This window comes from Etheostoma spectabile, chromosome 3 (genome assembly GCF_008692095.1).
Source record: "Etheostoma spectabile isolate EspeVRDwgs_2016 chromosome 3, UIUC_Espe_1.0, whole genome shotgun sequence".
Classification (NCBI taxonomy): Eukaryota; Metazoa; Chordata; class Actinopteri; order Perciformes; family Percidae; genus Etheostoma; species Etheostoma spectabile.
Window position 1 is genome coordinate 9,485,889 of NC_045735.1, and position 20,540 is coordinate 9,506,428.

The window sequence follows — 20,540 nt, forward strand, 5'->3', positions numbered from 1 at the left end:
CTTCTTCTAAGGGGGTAGAGTGGAAAGGAGGGGTTTCTTCTTCCTCTTCTTTTGAATTTCTGGCAGATTGATGTGTATGTTATAGGGACAAGTATGTAATATATGAACTTATTTCCTCTATTTCTTAGTTAATCCACGTTTAAAGGGTGTGTCACTTTTTTTCTTCTATAAATGGTGATACTGTTTTATCATAATGTACACAACACAAAGGTGTGATTGTTCATGTTATAAACTATGTTGACATGATAATGTAATTAGGTCGGCTGAAATATATTCGCTCACTTTTTTCAAGAAGAGCATCACCCACTCTAAATGACTAAATGAATCAGGTCTGATTTCTCAAATTTAATATCAAACCAATGACAGCACCTGCTCGGAAACCTGTAAGATAAAGAAGATAAGAGTGTGTTACAACTTGTTATATCATTTAGATCTACTGCCCTAGAGACTCTGCATGAACAAAGTTGTTGGTCAAGAAAACTTTGCCACAGTTTATTGGTTACAAGTGCAGTGACTGTCCAGTTTCCTTGACTACTGATGTCATTTTGTACAGTAAGCTATACACATCTAAATCATTGTATTTTGAAGACATATCTTCATCGCTAGGCTTGATGATGGCTTGAAATAGCCTTCTGCAGGTGAGTAATGGCATAACTAGTCTATAGTAAGATTAAGAACAAAAGACACACAGCATTATTATCTGTGTGTCAGGAGTTCAGCCCTCTTACAGATGCAGGGGTGTCAATCTGTGATTTGTAGTTGTCTAAGGATTTGCCCTTGAATCACAGGTGTCAGCCAGCTGTTTGTTGATCTGTCTGAGCCGCTAGTATGCCAAGGACACTGTCCAACTGACGGCCTAATTCAATTTAAATACAGTCCCTCCTCAGCCACACTGCTGTTGCCAAAGACAGCTGTTCATCGGGCCGACTTGGCCTTCTGCCACTCTCCTTTTGAAAACCCAGTAAACTACATTTCACCCATCGATGAAACCATTAAAGGATGATTCAGGTTATTTTTAGTTTATTGTATTGTATTGTTATTAGGTTTATTTAGTCCTAATTTTCTCTATTCAGTTGATTGTGGTCTAAAGGTTAGGGCTTGTTTTCAAGGTTCATAAACCTCCAGTTTGTACGTCTAACTTCCTTTGCATAACTGATCAACAAATTGCTGAAAAGACTGCTAATAAATCTGCTCATGTTGAATAACATGAAGCGCAATAGGAACTGCTAGGTGTCGAAAGAAAACTCATATATAATTGTGGTGGAGGATGTGTTTAGTTTCTTTAGGGGTTCAATTGTTCTTGCATTTTTTCCATCGAATTTGACACAATTATTGTTATAATGTTGGCTGAAAAAAAGTCAACTCATTTCTTAGGTGGGTGACAACTGTCACTAGCAGGTTGTAAACCCACAAAAATATGAAAGGCTCCTGGCCTCCATGTTCCTGGCTTTGTTGAGTTGGGCAGTAATGTAGTTTGCCGGCCAGGGTAATATTTGCAGCTTACATGGAGCAGACAAAGACCATCATTCATGACACTTTTACTCTTATAGTTTTTAGGGTAAAAAAGGAAAACACAGCTTTCAAAGAGATATTTAACACTGAATAGATACACCATGTGGGATGTATAATTCATTTCTGTCTTAATGGATAACATAATCAATATGAATATCAAAAATATGTCTCACTTTTTTTGTCTTTTTTCCTTGTTCTGTAGTCTGATTATTCAATTATTATTACAGCTGATGCTGTATTTGTTGCTTTTATGCAATGCAGGTAATTATTGTCTTGTCTTGTCTTCTAAGTCATTTATCTGGACTGGAGCATGTGACTAAAGCCAGACATAAATGTTTACCCGTGAAGTGTAAAATGTAGTTATGTTAAAAAAAAACCAAAAAAAACACATCATTGGTTACACTGATTTCAAACGGAATATAAATGTTGACAAAGTATGATAGAATTGCTATAATCATAAATAATCTGCCATGAAAACCTGTCATTTTAATGTTTTAATGACATAATCTGTTTGGGGAATTTGTAACAACACACAAAGTATCATGTGTGCACCCAAAGCTAATGCTGCCAAAGGAGAATATCATAACAACACACCCATTTGACATAATTTCCTACATAACGGTGAAGTAAAAATTACGACAACCATCCAGCTGTCTACAGATGTATCGCACCCGTCTGGACACCGTGAAGAAGACTCGATGATTCCTCGCCCAGGGCAGATGTAAAACACTACAAATGTAACTTTTAACAATCTGTTTTCCTTCTCTGCGACTAATTAACCCTTTTCACAATATAGAGGTCAGAGCAGCTGTTTCGTTTAATATTTTATTTAAATGATAAGGTGTACTCTTCTTTTCACAACTGCTTTCTAATTCTGGCTCCAGGAAGGCCACTCGTTTGTTATCAGGAAACAGGGCCAGTGCACCTTTACAATCTATCTGTCTTTGGGACTGTCTGAGGGGGGGTCACCTGGCAACACACTCACCTCCAAGTGATGGTACAGCCCAAGGACATAGACGCAGGAAAGCTATAACACAGGCTGTTATTGAGCAGGCCACCTGCCCATGTATCAGTTTAATGTTCTTCATGACTATCACATTCAAGCTAGTGACATTCATCCACACCAGGGAGAGTTTATAGTAGAGATGTCTGTTTCAGAGACACATTTGAGTCAGACATTTTGAAAACAGTGACAAAAAAAAGATTAATAGGATATTGGTTGGTAAAGACAAAAAACACAAAAACAATTTGACTTAAGGAAGACTTTGTCAAGAGATAATTGTGCAGTAGCAGACGCTACATCTGTCTTTAAATAAATATTTCAGAGAACATTCTTCAAATTAATTGTTGTAGCTAAAATGGTAGGTAACGTCAACCTGCTTCTAGCACACTGATAACCCTATTTGAATGAAGCATACTCTATTTCAGTCGTCCTGACTAAGGAATACTTTTTTTTATTTTTTACGTGGTTTGGAATAGATGATAACTCAACTTATCATCCACCAAAGAAATGTATTTGTGTAACAATTCCCAAAGTGAGTATATTTTGCTAGACAAAGAAAAATTACGTCCTCTGGATGTAACTCCCCACTTCAAAGTCTGTCAGAACATCAGATATCAATGGACCCCTAGTGAGGCCAGTGGGGCCGGCCCACCCGGCCTAGCTCCAGCACCGGCAGCATATCAGGGCCCCATCCATCTGTTGCCCTTGTCCTCTGTGTGTGTGTATGTGTGTGTGTGTGTGTGTGTGTGTGTGTGTGTGTGTGTGTGTGTGTGTGTGTGTGTGTGTGTGTGTGTGTGTGTGTGTGTGTGTGTTTGTGTGTGTGTGTGTGTGTGTGTGTGAAATGGCCCACTCAGCTCCAATCTTTATCATCTGCTAAACTTCACTGCCTCACTGTTCCTTTCTTATTAGGCCTGAAAAGACGCACCAGATGGCTTGTGGGAAAAAAAATCATTCTCTTCCAAAAGGGAAAGAGGCACCACCCACAGCCATGGTGAAGCTCTGAAACATTTAAGACATGCATGACATACTTTAAACACACGCACACACACACACTCACACACACGCACACACACACACCTCATTGGTTTATGCTTGAGTTGTCCATAAAACAGCATTATATCCCAGGAAAGGATTGACGGCAGCAGATAAATCAGACGATCAAGATGGATTCTTGATATATTGAACCAACACATGAGACCTTGACTCTGTGGCGGCATGGCATGTCAGAACAGGCACTGTGTGTGTAATTGTGTTCTGTTTGCAAACTGAATAGTCAAGTCAAGTTTATTTATAGTCCTTTTCACAAGCATGTTTCAAATGATTCATATATCAAACACACTCAAGCTCATGTTCAAAGTGATGGCTCATTGGAATCTCCATCTGACCTGCTTTTGAGAGCATGACAACTGAGTGAGGCTGACATTAAATTCACACATCTTTTTTTTTGTTAGGTGGAAAAAGTCTTAAAAGGATAGTTTGACATTTTTGAGAAATATGCTCAATCACTTTCTGGTACAGTGAATTAAGTGTGATAATTAAATGACTCTCGTATCTGTCTGTACGGTAAACAGCTAGCCTGGCTTGTCCTAAAGTAAAAACAAACAAAGAAATCAATTTAACAGCACCTCTAAAAGCTCGCAAGCTGTTTGGATGGGCGGTTGCACTCTTTTGTTTTTTCACATTTACATTGTTTCATATGACCAGAAAACTGGATTTACTGAAGAAATAAGAACACAGTGCCACTTTGATGTGCCAAAGCCAAATATAAAAAGAGTGAAATGCACAGAATCCTTTGCCATCAAAATCTGAACTCTGAAATCTGAACTCTAATTCCTCTTTAGGTACTTATTCATAATAACAATAAGGGAACGCCATTCCATTTTTTACTGATTTCAAAGCTTCAAAGCACACAAGCAGCTGAAAAAAACGTACACAATTGTCTACTATTAATACAACACTCTGATCAGATGTGATTCTATACGCTCCCTGGATCCTTAAACAAGCCCATTTTTTCTATTTCTCTCCACATAAGGAAGCCACCATGGAACACTCACCCTTTCCAGTAAATTGTTCTGTTGAAACGCCCTTGTCACACTCTCATGATTTTTGATTCAGCATCTCAAGTCATAAGAGTCCGAGACGACTGCTGTACTGAAGCTCAAAATACCGTATAACACTTTGCAGAGAAATGTAGCATGCAGTTGCAAGATCATCTGACGGCTTTTCTTCAGGTTATCAAGGATTACAGACAAGCCCACACCATCCCATTAGTGGCTGCACTCTTAACAGCAATTTAGTGACTTCAATTCCATTTTGGCTGCTGTCTATTTTTTTTGTTCAACTGAAAGGGCAAAATAAAAAATTGCCTGTGAGGTTTCATATATCACACGTAATTAACAGCACAAATTGTGTAGAGATGTCTGTGTGTGAGTTTGTCATTTCAGTGCAAGATACACAGGGGAATTATGCATTTCTTACTCTGTATATCCTTCTCCCCGAGGTCCTTTTGTTTCATCACTGTGTAACGTCCACCGCAGGGCCACCTTGGTGTTCCAGCCCTCCTCTCGTCTCTCCAGCCTAGCCAGGCTCCTCTGAGAGCCATGTCTGGTCTTTGGGTTCAGAGAAGGTGAGCTGGCCGAGGTGATGGTTTTTGATCCCTTCGCCAGACGCTGTCTCACCTCCACAGCAGACAGGCTCGTTATTCAGTGACGCCTGAAATTAAATGGTAGGCCTACACTTTTGGGGAGGATGGAAATGTTGTGGTGGAAGTTGCATTAGCCTCTAACAATCACTGAAACTAGCATCTGAAGATATATACTCTGAGAACTTTCTTCCATCCAGAACAAAATTACTTTTGTATGTGCCTGCAGAATTTGGTATATTCCACCCGATTTCCCCAATATGTTTCTGCATGTGTGCTATTGTGCAGCCAGTCATGCATGAGGAAATGCTTTATCTGTGATACAATTGTAGCTCTTCCAGAATTAATTTACCGCTGCCAAAACCAACATATGTGCTTGTCTTATACAGTGCATGTTTCCAAGCTGTTGTGTTTAAACGTCTTTATCAGAGATTAATAATTTGTACAGTGAGGTCATGTGTACATCTGCAAACTACCAATAAAATTGAATATGTTTGTCACTTGCTTATGCATAGAGGGCTACGCCTATACTCATAGAATCTGGAGTTACAATTCTTAACTATTGTTAACACTGAACAAGACACCAACACCTCACCTAAGCCAACACCTAGTATACAGCTGGACCATGAAGGTCAATATGCTTAATTGTGGCCAAATTGTATATGGATAGTCAGTGGTGATGTCTATAATGTAAATTCAGATAGTAGTAGTATTGTAGGACAGTATTAACATTGTGAGTGCAATGTTAACATGTGCAATGAACATGTTGCAAATTTCTGCCTAAAACGCAATGAATAAGAAAAATCAATTAATTTCTGGATGGGAGCCGTAACCCGGTATTAATAAACAGGCCCCGAATCTAAAGCTGTAGCATTTATCATTATGCTGTAAACTCTACCCTGCTCTGTGTCACGGCTAAGCTACTCCACATACACACAAACATGCACAAACGGAGCAAAGTCAGCGAACAGCAGATCAAAGATCATGAATAGCAATATTGTAATCTGCTCTGCTGCAGTCTCTCATCCACAGCTGTTTTACAAAAGCACAGTGTGCTAACTTGGCTAATAGCAAATTGTGACAAGCTATAACAAAAGTTGTCTGTATGACGTCTAACTGTTTAGACGTTTGCCACGTATCCTAAAATTTAGATTTCAGATGGTTCTATTTTAAAGGCCCACACCGACTTATTGGGAGTTTAGCTTATTCACCGTATCCCCCAGAGTTAGATAAGTCCATACATACCCTTCTCTTCCTACCCTACTCTGGCACCCCCACCGCTAGTCTAGCTCAGCACATATCCTGTAGGTAACCGGCTCCAACTAGCCTACTGCTCCCAATAAGTGACAAAATAACACCAACATTTTCTTATTTACATGTAGTCACAGCGTGTATAAATAACATGGTCACATGAGATACATACTGGGAACTATTTTCAAAAGACAAAACACTGCTACTTCTGCTACTTGGGTGGAGTGATTTGCTCGCAGCACCTGAGAAACTTCCAACATGTTTAACTCCTTATCTGTGTATTCTGGCTAAAAAAACGATATGGTTCTGGATCTTGGTTTGAAACCATGTAAAAATCATCTGACAATTCATCAAAGTTAGCCATGATCACCAGTCACGTTCGCTACTAGCTAGCTATTCACATTGGTTTTGTTGATGGAAGTAACAACTGTGCTTTTCAGGCTAATCACCAAGTAGCAGTGCTTCGCCATTCTGAGAATACATTTCCCAGTTAGTATGCAGTTAGAAGATGACTGTGTCTCATGTGACCTTGTTATGTGTACACCTTGGGACTGTACAAATCACAACATGTAAATGTTGGCATTAATTTGTCACTTATTGGAAGCAGTGGTCTAGATGGAGCCAGTTACCTCCAGGATCTGTGCTAAGCTAGGCTTGCAGTGGGTGAGTCAGCCAGAGATATGATTTACCTGAATCTGATAAATTATCAAATATGCTTCCCTTGCCCCTTTCATTGCTGTTCTCTTGGAGTTTCATTTCCACTGATTTTCTGTCTCTGCTGTTTTTTCCTAAATAACATGGTACTTGTTCCACATTCCCACATTTCATTTGTGTCTGAAGAGAGAGCAACAGAGGAGCAGCCAAGCAGACACACACACACACACACACACACACACACAACAACAACAACAACAACAACAACAACAACAACAACAACAACAACAACAACATCCACCCAGTGATGACAAAGTTAATCAGCTGATTGATGGGCGATTGCGGAGGTAAAAGCGCCACTACAATTTGAAAGGGCACGGTCCAACCGGACTACGGTCCAACCAAAAACAGGAACACTAGGACCACATCTTCTTCACTTCTTCTCAACCTCCCTCCTATCTCTTTCTGCTTCCCTCTCTCAGAGCAACCCCCCCTCCCCTTTTCTATCGATCCCCCTCTTTCCTTTCTGTGCTGCAGCCCACCCTGCTCCGAGCATTAATGGTACATGCCATTGGAAAGCCTATCTCTGGAAGGGAGGAGGGGAGGGTGGTCTCAATCTCTGCTAAGAGGCTACTTTAGTCCCCCAACATAAGCACATTCACAGATGTCTCTGCACGCGTAGAGCCGTGTCACCCGTAACGACAGAGCAGCCCGCTTCTGTGTGAACCAACGAGCCGCGGACAGACAGAAACAGAGAGATACAGAGAGATACAAAGAGATGTAGAGTGGATAAGTGAGGGAGGCAGAGCAAAAGAAAGAAGAAGCGAAGACCCACGGAGCAAAAACAAATACATCGCTGCCACTCTGACGTCTCCCCCTCATGCGCCTGTTTCGGCTTGTGTGAGCGCTAGAAGAGGAGAGAGGGAGGAAGGGAGGAAAATAAATCCCGGGAGCTTGTGTACTCTTTGCTTTATATTCTCTCCTTTTTTCATCTCCATCTTTCAAGGCATGACGGCGGGTGTCAGCTGGCACGGCATAATAAAAGAAAGGGGTGCTTTGACTGCTGCCTCTCTTTCGAGAAGGGACAAGGAGGAGGAAGGGGGGGACAACACACAGCAGGGACAAAAACAGGATTTCTAGAATGAATGGGAGTCCTTCTGCCGCATGCGCTGGGAATAGCAGTCTCACACTGAAGTCTCTGGATGAGGTAAAAATAATAACACTTTATCTTCCTTTTTTTTCTCTGTGCCTGATTGGTCGGCAGGGTCAGATATACATCTGAGAGGCACTTGAAAGCATGCTTGATATAGATGAACCAATTTCCATGCTGATCAGGTTTGTAACAGCGGTGAGATTGCCATCTTTGTCCCTGGGTTGCTGTGTGCAGCAGCACGGTGAAAGTGAGAGGGAAAATCTATGCATGTTGCATGCTGCAGAGAGGCAGCTGTGAGCCGGGGGTAGAGAGAAGAGTCACTGTCGGCCTGATGAAAAGAATTGCTGATAATCCTCATGATGAGCATTTGGTTGCTGATCACAGATGAGGATTGAGAGATTTTCTTTTAACTGAGCTGAGCTGCCGCGCAAGGTCCAATTAAAGTTTGGATTCAAACTCATGTGAAGGAAATAAAACATAAGACAAAAAAGGTGTGGGGGGGGGGGTCTTCTAGAGCAAAGTCTGACCGAGCACTTTCACTGGTGACCCTGGTGAGCCATACACATCTTCCACTCAGAAAATAACATCTTTTCCACAGAAGCGTACAAAACAGGGGCATTGGCTTGAGAAAAGGAAAGCTTGAGACAGAGTTAAGTGGGCTGTACGTTCTCCTTTCTGACTTACTGACACCTTCCTAGGAAACCCTGGCTGTTTGTGAAAAGATGCAGTGTAGTTGTTCTCTTGACCAGCACAGACTGTGCCAGAGCAACTCCCTGATCCTGGAGATAAGAAATAATTATGCAATGTTTCAACCTGTGTTCCATTTCTGTCTGCTAATGACACAATGATGGCATATTTTGACATGATCATGAACTAGAAAATGTACGTTGGCAACATCACTACTGCAGGGTTCAGTGCTTAATTATATGCATGTTTGTAGTTAACAATGACTCTCAGTAGTCTGAGAGTAGTAGTCTGTCTCCTGTCCCAAGTCCATACGCATGTGTCAGGAAACATCAACCTGACTCTCCCTGGAAGTTCTGACTGGTCCAGTCCCAGCATGCTGACACCCATCATGACATCAGGCATATTGGACAAAATATGCTCTCTCTCAAGTTTTTTTTTTTTTTAAGTCACAATCAAGCCACTGTCTGAGGGCAGTGGCATTTAAAAAGACTGAAAAACAGAGGCTATATTGTTGCCATCAGTCTTTGTAGAATTGTTAATTTTAGAATGCCATTTAATAAATATTTGATAGATGCTTGTATCCAAAAAGAGCCTTATAGTGTTGCGAGTATGTGTATTTTTAATATTACATGGAAAAATTAACCCAAACCTCTGGTCACTGCAGGGCTGCTGTGTATCTATTCAAACACAAATACAATAAAACATATAATGGCATAGATTCTTCCTTAGACTGAATTAACTATTTGTACTCCTACCTTTCTTAACTGACTCCACAAACTACATACACAATTAGTGATAGACCGATTTTATTGGCTGACCAATACATATAATTTGGGGTAAGATGATTGCAGAAGCAACAATGATCTGTGTTTTTGTTTATTATTTTCAAAGAAATGGCAGAGCAGATTTTGAAAACAAATTCAGTGTGGCAGGGTTTACATTTTTACGATGTAAATTGAGGTAGCAAAAGCAGTATCAGCTACAAATATCGGCTCAAGAATATCAGCAGCCCATATCTGTCCTCGGCTAAGGCTGATGAAAAAAATAATCGGTATTGGCATCGGCACTAAAAATCCATATCGGTCGATCCCTATACATGATGGCACCTACATCTGGCCCTTTGTTTCTCAGCCTATACAGTATGCTTACATGCAACAAAGCTGTGCATGTTCTCAGCTGCCCCTTACACGGTGTTAGCATGCTTCTATTGCGCTGCACTCTCTGACCGTGTATATATTTAGTTTTTGCTCAGTCTAGCAATGTCAGCAAATGGCATCCAGATCTCATTTATGGAAGGGGACAGCTTGTCATTTCATTCTGTGTTCATGTTTGCCCCATTTGCCTTAGCCATACAATATCCAGTACAAAGTGCCAGAATTAAACACACACAATGTGGCAGCAGTTCTGCCCCTGTAACTCATGATTTTCAGTATGAAATATAATAGCATAGAATAAAATAGGCATACTAAAAGGATATATCCTATAGATTTATGTATTGTAGTTCATTTCCATTTTTATGGTTAACAAATCTGTTATTTAATGCTTTATCTACACGTCATAACCATTATAATCAATAAATGGAACTAACTTTTGGTGTGCCAATCCAAGATTGTGGTTAGTTTATATGCTTTACTTGCATAAATAAAGCTTTTAGAGCACTTCATCTCTTTAGAAAAACCCTATCCGTTGGGTCAAAATAAAAAACAAAAAAGCTGAATGCTCATTGCACGGTGAAGTACCTAATACTCATTAGTATTAATGCTTGTCACTCTATAATAAGTATTGAAATGTTAAGTAAAAAATGTTAAGCATTTAGAAGAACAAAAACAAAGCAAGCTACACATTTCCGTTTCCACACTATAACGTAATTATTATAACAGCATATTATTAAAGTGCTCATATCATGCTTTTTGGCTTTTTCCCTTTCCTTTATAGTGTTACGTTATAGGTTTACAAAGTGAAAAAGCCCAAAGTCCACCCCGAAGGGAGTTACCATCTCCAACAGAAAACAGTGTTCACAAACTGTTCCAAACAGCTCTATTGTGGTCCAGCCTTTACTTCCATGACCAACATGCGTACCTAGGTACTGCGCATGTGCGACTCCCAACAAACATGGTACAGAAGTGCGATGCCTCACTTGGTATGTAAACAGAGAGCTCAACAAACAGGGTGAAAAGAGGAGCTGCAGCAATGTGGAGAAAATTCTGAAAAATAAACCATGTAGCTCTATTGTGAAATAACCTGTAAACACAATTATGAACCTGAAAATGAGCATAATATGAGTACTTTAAGTCTTAATAAAATGTACTAATGTTTTAATGTAAAGTGTCAACAAACTTCACCTTTTTCCTCATCTTGAACTAAAAAATTAGGGATAACTGTACAACAAATGTCATCAATATTTTATATTATGCAATATGATACATCATCTTGTAGAAATGCAGGTGTTGCATGTCCATATGTGGAGGACATGTGTTCATCACTGATAGCTCAGGTAGCATTTCACACACCAATGCACAGTGTAATAATGTGCATGAAGCCCGACAAGACAAAGGGGTTAGACTTAGCACAAATGTTTTGAACAAGGCTGTGGAGGTTTAGAAACATAGGGCAGTGTGTGGGTGCATGTAAAGCACGTCTACCCACAGATATAGGTTTTTGAACCCCACTCCACTGGGCAAAATTCACTTATGTTTGATGTCTGTGCTGTACGTTTCTCTTTGAAGGTAGCTGAACTACTCGCAGATTCAGTCATGCAGCTGTCCAGCCTTGGGCTACAGAGGGGTGAAGCGGCCGTCATGAGAATAAAACATTGCCTTCATCACATAAAACAAATACTTTATATAGCTGAACAACCCACAGTACTGTATGTTGTTAGGTACATATGGGTACATAGAACTTGAGTAGTTAACACACACACTCACACAGACAGCTAAGCTAGATGGTCTCTCACATCTTGCTATTGTAAAGATAGGCATCAGAAGAGCACACTCAAACAAGTGCAGTGATAACTGGGGGGAATCAAAATCTTTATGATCATGAATATTAACCACTGACTGTTTACCAGAGTGAAACCACAGCAGTCTGTACTCAAGATCGGCCTTGGTCTCAAGATCTGTCTTAAGTCAATTCAATTATTGAAGGTCTCAGTCTCAAACGCATTTGTACTCGTCTTGACACAGTCTTGGATAAAGACGACTCTGGATTTCACTTCAAGACCGGTCAACACCCCAACTCCAGGAATTTTGCTAAATTTTCTGTGCATTATCGGATTTATGCCTATGTGTTAAAACTTGCAGATGCAACCAATAACTTTACTTGTATCTCATTTTAAATTGTTACCGGAAATCCCCTCTCCCTGACCCCCTTTACACGCACTCGATACACTTTGATCTTGGTGATGACGTGGTCTTGGTTTAGGTGGTCTACACTACAGCACGGCTTCCTACTGCAAACAAAAATAAAACACCTGTTTTTTGCATGTGTCAACTTTGAACAATACCAGCATTTTAAAGTTATGTTCATCAGCAAGCAATGACTATTAATTATGCATGGTCACGTGCAGATGTGTGCTTAATCCAAGTAAATAACAATAAAAAATAAAGCTTCTGTTGTATTTCTATCGAAAAATAGCACAATTTTTGTGAAAAGGGCTAGATTAGATCCAATGATTTCCACCCAGATTTGATGCCCCCTTGCATCCAAAAGTTGGTTCAATTCCTACAGCATCAGTGTGCAATTTATACAATTCAGAGTAAAAACCTTTGAGTGTTTCGAGTGATAGAAAGTTTCACTAAGCTTTTTTTTTTTTTTTTAAATAAAAGCAAAAATAATTTCCCCTTGTGAGGTTGATAGTTATCTTTTTTACTTGTTGTTTCATTGTGTTCCGATGGTAAGAAGACAAATTAGAGGGAAGCAACATCTTCATTAATAAGTAAAGGTTGCTTGTAACAATTGTGTTCGCTCAACAACATAAGTCAGCCTGGTTCACACGGTGTCAACAACTGAAGTCTGAATTGTATGTAAATATGGAATGGAACTGTTTCAGTATGGCCGATGGCGGTCCCAAAGGCAGGGGGCTTACAATACATGCCCTTTTTAATGAACAGCTTAGAAGCAAAGTTGTAGCAAAATGAAACTAAAATCAATCTGTTGGGCCTTGCAGCAGTGCTGTCGTACCTCTGTGGATTACACTCGACGGGGCACTTAAAATCTGTCTGGCTGCCCATTAAGACAGACACTATCCTGGCTCATTAATGTCCTGCAGAGGAATTAGTATAAACTGTGCTCCACAGACTTGTGATGGCAGAGGCACTCTTCCTGAAATGGGAAATTGGATTTGAAAACCAAGGATTATAGGAGGATGGAACACTATCCTGAAGTAGTGAAGCAAATTGAGTCATAAAAATGTGCATCAAAGGAATCAAAGGAATGGAGGGTTTTAAGTGAAATAAAAAGCTGATGTCAATATGTTTTTGTTTGTTTTTGTTTCCTACATTGTGCTATGTTTCAGACATTTCTGCATGTTTTGCGGTTTCTCTTTTTTGCTGCGAGGTATGTTTGAATTTGGTCATTTAAATGGCTGTTTGTCAAAGTCTCCCAGAGGTAGCTACTTTGATTGCTTGTATTGTGACACTGACCAGTAGACCTTTTGTATTTCCAGTCAAACTATGGGATGAACTCCTTAAAGCTTATACAATGGAGATCAACCTTCATTCATTGAAAATATTTCATTATTGCTCATGCCAATAGCTGCAACCCTTTGGGTTTGTTTGTTCTTTTGTTGATGCTGTTTTTAGTTCAACTCAGTCAGCTGACCCCTATTAGATGTATCATTGTCAAACAAAAGCTCATATTTTTTCAAAGCAACAAATAGTCCTCTGGGCTGGTTAGAACAGTTACACTATGAAAATGTTTTAGTTGTTCTTATTTCAGATCTTGGGGAGGTATTTCATTGCAAACAAAAACCTATAACATCTGCTGAACAAGTTTTTTTTAGTGTCAATCAAATAGAAAACAGCGTGATTTCTGTTTCCTAGGGATTTGCTGCTGAGGCTTGTAATGCTGTTTACTGGTTCAATCAGTAATGCTGCACGATTCAAATAAGTTTCCCATTTCACTTAATTAATTTTTTGGGGTATAATCTCATTATATGTATTTGGTTACCCGTGGTCCCTGGGGGCAATAACTGCTGTGTAAGAAGAAAGAAGGTATTAAGGACAGCTGGCAGTGTGGTATCAGTTGTGTTCACAGTCATCAGGCCTGCTGGAGATTAGAAGACGAAGCAGAGATGCTACTGGGGGCGTATAGAATGTGCAGTCACAAAGTGTACTGTACACACACAAAGACGCACACAGTCTACACTAATACGCACAAACACTAAGCAAAGCCCATGACCCAGCCCTCAAGCTTTACCTCCCCCACTGTCAAACCATATTCTGCCACACACAGTGACCAAGAATAGAGTGGAAAACACTTCTTTTCTTTCCTCCTATCTTAAGAGATTTACTTTGAGTGTTGCAATTACATAACATAAGAGTGAACAGGAAGAGTCCCACTCTATCCTTCATGGAAAAAAATCAACTAAACCTATAATCATCCTTGTGGTGAAAATGGCACAGCTTGTGTCTACAGCTGAGTGCTCAGCTCAGGGGGAGGAGTTATAGTAAATGTTGTGGCTAACAGGAGGTGTCTGAGGTCAGGAGGCTGAGGTTATCATTTCACATAATGACAGAGGTTTCCCTTCTCGTCACCCATGCAATGATAATGTGACCTAACAGTGGCAGTGAACACTGTGGGGTCACTCTGGTAGTCTATACTAAATACATACTGTGCATGATGTGATGAATCTATGCTGACCCCAAAAATCAAGCAATTTCACTAAATAACTCCTATTATTAAATGTAGTTTTCTGTTCACGCTGGAATCAGATATGAGAAAAAAGTATACAACAGTTACCAGAATTTCAACCTGAAGTCCATTATTAATGTATTACATTTAACCAAAGTAGAGTCTATTCACAGCTAATACAATCAAACATTAATTATTTTGACAGAGTAACTCCATTTTCGTTATTTTTTTGTCTGTTTGATAAACATCAAGTCCCTTCCAAAGATAGCTGCTGTAATTACTCACAGATTAGGCAACGGCAATGGCAAACACACTGCATAACAAAAAGTCTTGGTTTTAAGGCACAAACAAGCTCTCTCAATTACCCTCTTGAGAAAATCCTTGAGGCTTTGTCGTAAATCCCTCAGCTTTAACAAGAACTAAGTGTCCCTCCACCTCTGTAAGGGTAAAGGATAACCTTATGAACACGCTTGTTTCAGTAACCTCTCAAAGACAACATTGGTCAGGCGCCTGGTTAACTCACCTGTAAAGCAGTCGCCCATATATAGAGATTTACGCCTTTACGCAGCGTGCGGCCCTTTGCTGCATGTCGTTCCCCTCCCTCTCCCCTTTCATGTCCTCAGCTGTCCAATACAAAGAAAGGCCTGACATGCACAAAAAATATTCTTAAAAAAAAAGAAAACACTGTGGAGAGATCCCCATTACCCTGGTGCTGTCCAATGTCCAGGTCTATAAGCATCACCTAGTCGCAACAGCATGTTATAGTCAGTGTAGTTAATGTGAAATCTGATAAATGAATTAATGACTGAACAAAACCCTGCATTCAATGGCAAGAAAATCACCAAATTACAGCAGAAACCCCTACCTCTGAATAACAACAGAGGTTGTCCTGTTACAGAAGGTAATACACAGAAACAATAAACACAAAGTGAGTGGCATTTATAGATTAAAATCTCTCTAGCACCTTGTAAACCACATACGGATTGACAAAATTGATTAGTAAAGGAAGAAAGTGGACGGCAGAGGGACAAGGGGACAAGAATGATTAGCCTGGAATCAAACTGGTTAGACTGTAAACATAGGTTTCTGAACCCTTTGAAATAAAGAAAAGAAATAGAACACCTGACGTGACTGATCACATACTTGATAGCATCAGGGTGACAATTGCTGTACTTTCCTCTCTCTGCTAAAGTGTGTTCAGAAAAAAGAAGAAACCATGTCAGGCAACCAGCCAATATTTCTCCAGGTCATCTTAGGTCATACTCACCTCCTCATCAACAGTAGGAGGACTACATACTGTGTTCAAGCTGTGTTGGCTTGCGTTGGTAGATACTCATGGCAGAGTTCCTATATGGCTATGGAGTTCTGGGAGATTTTGAAATGGGGTCCACAATATTTTTTCTACGAATCCAGTAAATTGTAGGAGGAACAAGTGAGTTAATAGAGCACATCCTTGATTTACACCCCATTTCCAAGTGGGAGGAAGTTGTGGAGATGGTTTTTGTCATTGCATTACATGAAGACCTCTAATTTCATCAAAGTGGGTGTTAGCACAATCTCATGTATGCTTGTGCCTCTCAACTTGAGGCACAAGTATGGGTGTGACCAAAATTATCTTTTCCTTTTTTCCGTCATGATTTTTAAGATCTAATGAATTGATTGAGTGTCTTGCTGAAAGTGTTCTTGAGATTTATAGTCGCATGACCGATCCAAAATACAACCATCCTCCCCTGCAGCTCAGTCCAGCAGTGTTGTGTAAGCTACTTCTCTGGACCTCTGCAAACAGCTGTTGAGTGCAAAATAAGAAGAAACACCAGGGTGAGCGCATTATGGCTTCTATTTTATATATTATTTTCTAGATCTGAGACCAATGTGATTTACTAATCTACCCCATGCAAACACTTTTAAAACCATGAGAGTTTTTTTTTGTCCATCGATACTGAATGTGCAGAACTCATTTTCTGCCATGGTGCAATCATCCTTGTTACACAGTATGAAATAGGATTGGCACAGAGAGGGCTGTCTGGTTTTGCCATTCTGAGTTACTAGAGGTAATGTAGGCAGCAGTTGTGACTATTTAGACTGAGTGAGATGGATAAACACTTATTTTCAGCAGGGAATTACTGTAGATTAAATATTGATGATTGCTTTTCCTTGTGGCATATTTACATTTCCAGATCAACAATACCATCACAGCAGAAAAGCTGAAGTAAAAATAAATACAGATGGAAATGTGTCGATGCAGGGAGGGGAACTTTTACTTTTATTCTATTTCACTGTTACGTTAGGTTTTGTATTTCCAAGCCTCCAACATCTGTCAAATCCAGAAATTAGTGAAATTATCTATGTGAAAGGTGTGTGTGAGAGGTAGAAGAAGTCAGCGTTTCTGCAGCTCACTGCTGCCAAACAGTGTAATGCGTCATGTTGAGGAGCAAGAGATGACAGGTCTTAGCTAGCATTTTTTTTATTGTTCTTGTTGTTGCTCACATGGCATTTCACGTGCAGTAAACACCAATTACTTCTCACTCACAGTGTTGCATCTCAGAATCATGCTGACATATGGGTAAGGAAGGCAAAGTGTGCCCTTGTCCCTCTTGAATGCTAAGAAGTTGTTAAAATGTGGATTTAAACCAGTCCAGTGTATTCTGATTTCCCTGCACTTCTATCACTCGAAATGTTTCCTCTTGATCCCTTAAGCACCTGAATGGGGGGGGGGGTCTTTGACGTTACCTGTTGTGTGTAGCTAAGAGAAATTTCAAAAAAAATATTTTAAAAGTCATTACAGCACAAGGTGACATGTTGGAACGTCTATCATGCTCATGTGTTGCCTTTCTGCTTTGGAATTTAATTCATAGTTTTATAAGAGCAATGAGAAGCAAGTCTGACCTGCCTTGCACCAGTATTAATTTGTTGAGCTTCTTATAAGAATTAATTGCCGTGAACAAGCTGTAATATACAGATACAAAATAAAGAGCTTAAACTGTTCATGCTCATAATCACTTTCATAATCATTTCATAAGGGATGTCTCTGTGTACCAAAGAAGATTGGCAAGTTATGAATAAGGTGTACTTTAAACAATAGTGATTTTAAGTTTATTTATATTTACATTTTTATTTCACAATGTGGGGAAACACTGACAGATGCCCACCCTCAGTCCTCTATGGTTCATGCTAACCAGCAGGTTTTATAAGTGGTTTGCATATTCAGTCCTGAGGGCTGAGCATGATGCCCCTCAGGCAACATGTACTGAGCCGTCCGTACCAACTGACTAAAAATATGATGGCTCTGAATATTATCATTTGAAGAATATGTGGGAATTATTAGAGCAGACGTTGAGCAATGATTTGTGCAGTCATAGTGTGCAAGCTGCAGATTGTATGTATGTAGATTGTGTGCTGTATCAACTGGGGTTAGTGCCCCCTCACAATATCTACTTTTAATGGTGAAGTCCTCCTCCAATTAAAAATTTGTTGGACTGTCACCACAAAATAAAAACACACTCTCATCGTAGTCGACCGCCACTGCCAGTTACAAGCTAACAAGCAACATAAACCAACATATACCAAAAAAAAAGAGTCTAACTTCACTTACTAATCTAAAACATCCGCTAGTTGCCTATTTTAGTGCAAAACAGATTCCACATCTGAGTCTGGGTCTGACTAAGGCTGGGTTCAGGAAGGCGAAACTATAGTTGCAGATTGCGAGCCTGTGGAGCTTTGCAAACAGGCTGCCCGAGCTTTGTGAGATAGCCGTCAAGCCTCCTGTTTGAACCCGGCGGCACAAGCATCTAGGCCTATGGCCGAATCTCTCCAATGTTAATAGCCATCTTTTATAGCCTCCTCTTTTACTGGTCAACCTAAGGTAGATGCTACAATGTAGTCACCAAACAAGTCTCAACATTGCGTGATATCGAGCACAGAGAGATTTCGCAAACCATAACAGAGTATTTTTTTTACATTAAATGTTCAAACGTGTCTGAAGTGGGATGGAAAAATGTACAATTAAAAAGTTGGAATATCGGATCCCTTGGTGAAGCACTGTCAAACTGTTCTGGATGACCATTAAATTACATTCTAAACACAATCACTTGTCACTGAGCTGAGGGTTTCAGTGATTTATGAATGGCTCTGTCTAGTTTTCTTTTTAACAGATTAACAGAACTTTTCACAGAGAGACCGGGTTATTTTGTCTCCTCTCAAAACCGTAGTACAGTTTAACAGGATTTCAATGAAAATGAATTATTGTAGAGATTTTGTTCTCTTGTGAGTGAATGTCTTGTTTATGTCAGCCTCGTCTTGATTAAGTACAGAGGGAACAGGGCAAAAGTGTGTTGCCGGAGACAGTTGTCGCAAATTACTACTGCAAAATACTGCTAAGTAGATAAAGTGGTAGTTCCAATAAATGACAGCATAATAATTGTTTGTGTTGCCTGGTGACGCATGTACAGTATGTAATGAGATGGTTTGTCGAAGGAACTGTACTGTGATCAACGCAGCTCGGTGAAATAGGCAAAGACAGCATTTGCTGCATAACCTGAGGTGGAGCCCTCCTGATGTAGCCTGCCAGTTAAATGTTGTCAAGTGCTCTTACATCTGTCGTCCTGACAGTTCTTTAGCCTAAACTGCAGTGATTAATTGCCTGTTTTTTTACCTCATTGTATCATACTTCCTTTTGCTTTCAGTTTAGTGTTCAAATTTGATGATATTGCCACATTAAATGTGGGGAAATGCATGTAAACTCTTGCAATGTAATGAAAAGAATAAACAAAGACATAAAAGCACATAATTGTAGTAGTGCAAACAGACTCAATGAGCACCTTGTTACCTTACAGTAATTACTCTTCTAAGAGTCGTGATGAGTGTAGGTGTGAATGCGTGCATGTGTTTCATGCATATGTGTATTTTGTCCTTTACCTTCATGGACACCACATCACTTAGTATTATTGAAACAGAATAATTTGAATGAATGCCAAGAAACAATTCTCAGTTATATGCAGCTTAGTGTAGCGTCATCGCTAAAGATAACTGAAGACAGAACAATGTTCACACTAAGGATAGGAGTTGAGTTATAATACATGGTGGGTTGGAGGCCTGAAACAAATGCCCTTGTGTGATTGATTACACGCTACAAGCTAATGAGATAAACAGAGCTTGAATCAATTCAGTCGGAGAGGAATCATGCCAGAGGGGCATATGCAGCCTTGTGCAATGGCTGTTTTGACACTCTCATATTCAAAGAGCCAGTGAAAGAGACCAAACCTTTGCGCGTTTTGCTGAGAACAGAGCTGTGTCTTCATCCGCTGCATGGAGCTGCTTCGCCCACCACTGCAATCAGGTTCAATGCTACTCAAATCAAATGCTAGCAATGGGATCTAACAAGTTGGGTGCAGTACTTACCGCTTAACAATCACTGCTGAGAAAAACCTTTTTCTGGTCAAAGACAAACAAGACATGGGCTGTGTAGCAGGCATTCTTGTCTTAACAGATGGGCATAGGAAACCACCTTTAGCTGTAGTTAGTGACAAAGCAAATTACAGTATGAGCATGGATGACCATCAGCCCAATTTAGGGACTAACGTAATGCTACTGCATTCTTTCGCTCATTGGCTAATGACGGACTCACTGATATTCTAATTGCGGGGGTTAACTAAATAAAACCTTCATGCTTCACTAAGATGGGCTGGACACCATGTGTGATATTTAGCATGTCTGAGTTGCACATGATGACTCAGAATAAATGAAGGGAAGATAAAGCAAACTCAAATCTTGTTTGCACACCAAAAGACACA

General features: G+C 39.9%; 1 protein-coding gene across 6 annotated transcripts in view; it reads left to right on the plus strand.

Annotated features, from left to right (window-relative positions):
* The first annotated feature begins 7,659 nt into the window (after positions 1–7,659).
* Positions 7,660–20,540, plus strand: part of b3gat1a (beta-1,3-glucuronyltransferase 1 (glucuronosyltransferase P) a) — an 85,541-nt gene continuing 72,660 nt past the window's right edge. For 2 of the 6 annotated variants that reach the window (XM_032510212.1, XM_032510258.1), the window contains exon 1: positions 7,662–8,268. The gene's annotated coding sequence lies outside the window, so the exon portion shown is untranslated. Of the gene's footprint in view, positions 8,269–16,487; positions 16,570–20,540 lie in introns of all 6 variants that reach the window. The other 4 variants (XM_032510222.1, XM_032510238.1, XM_032510246.1 and 1 more) reach the window with 4 other exon arrangements.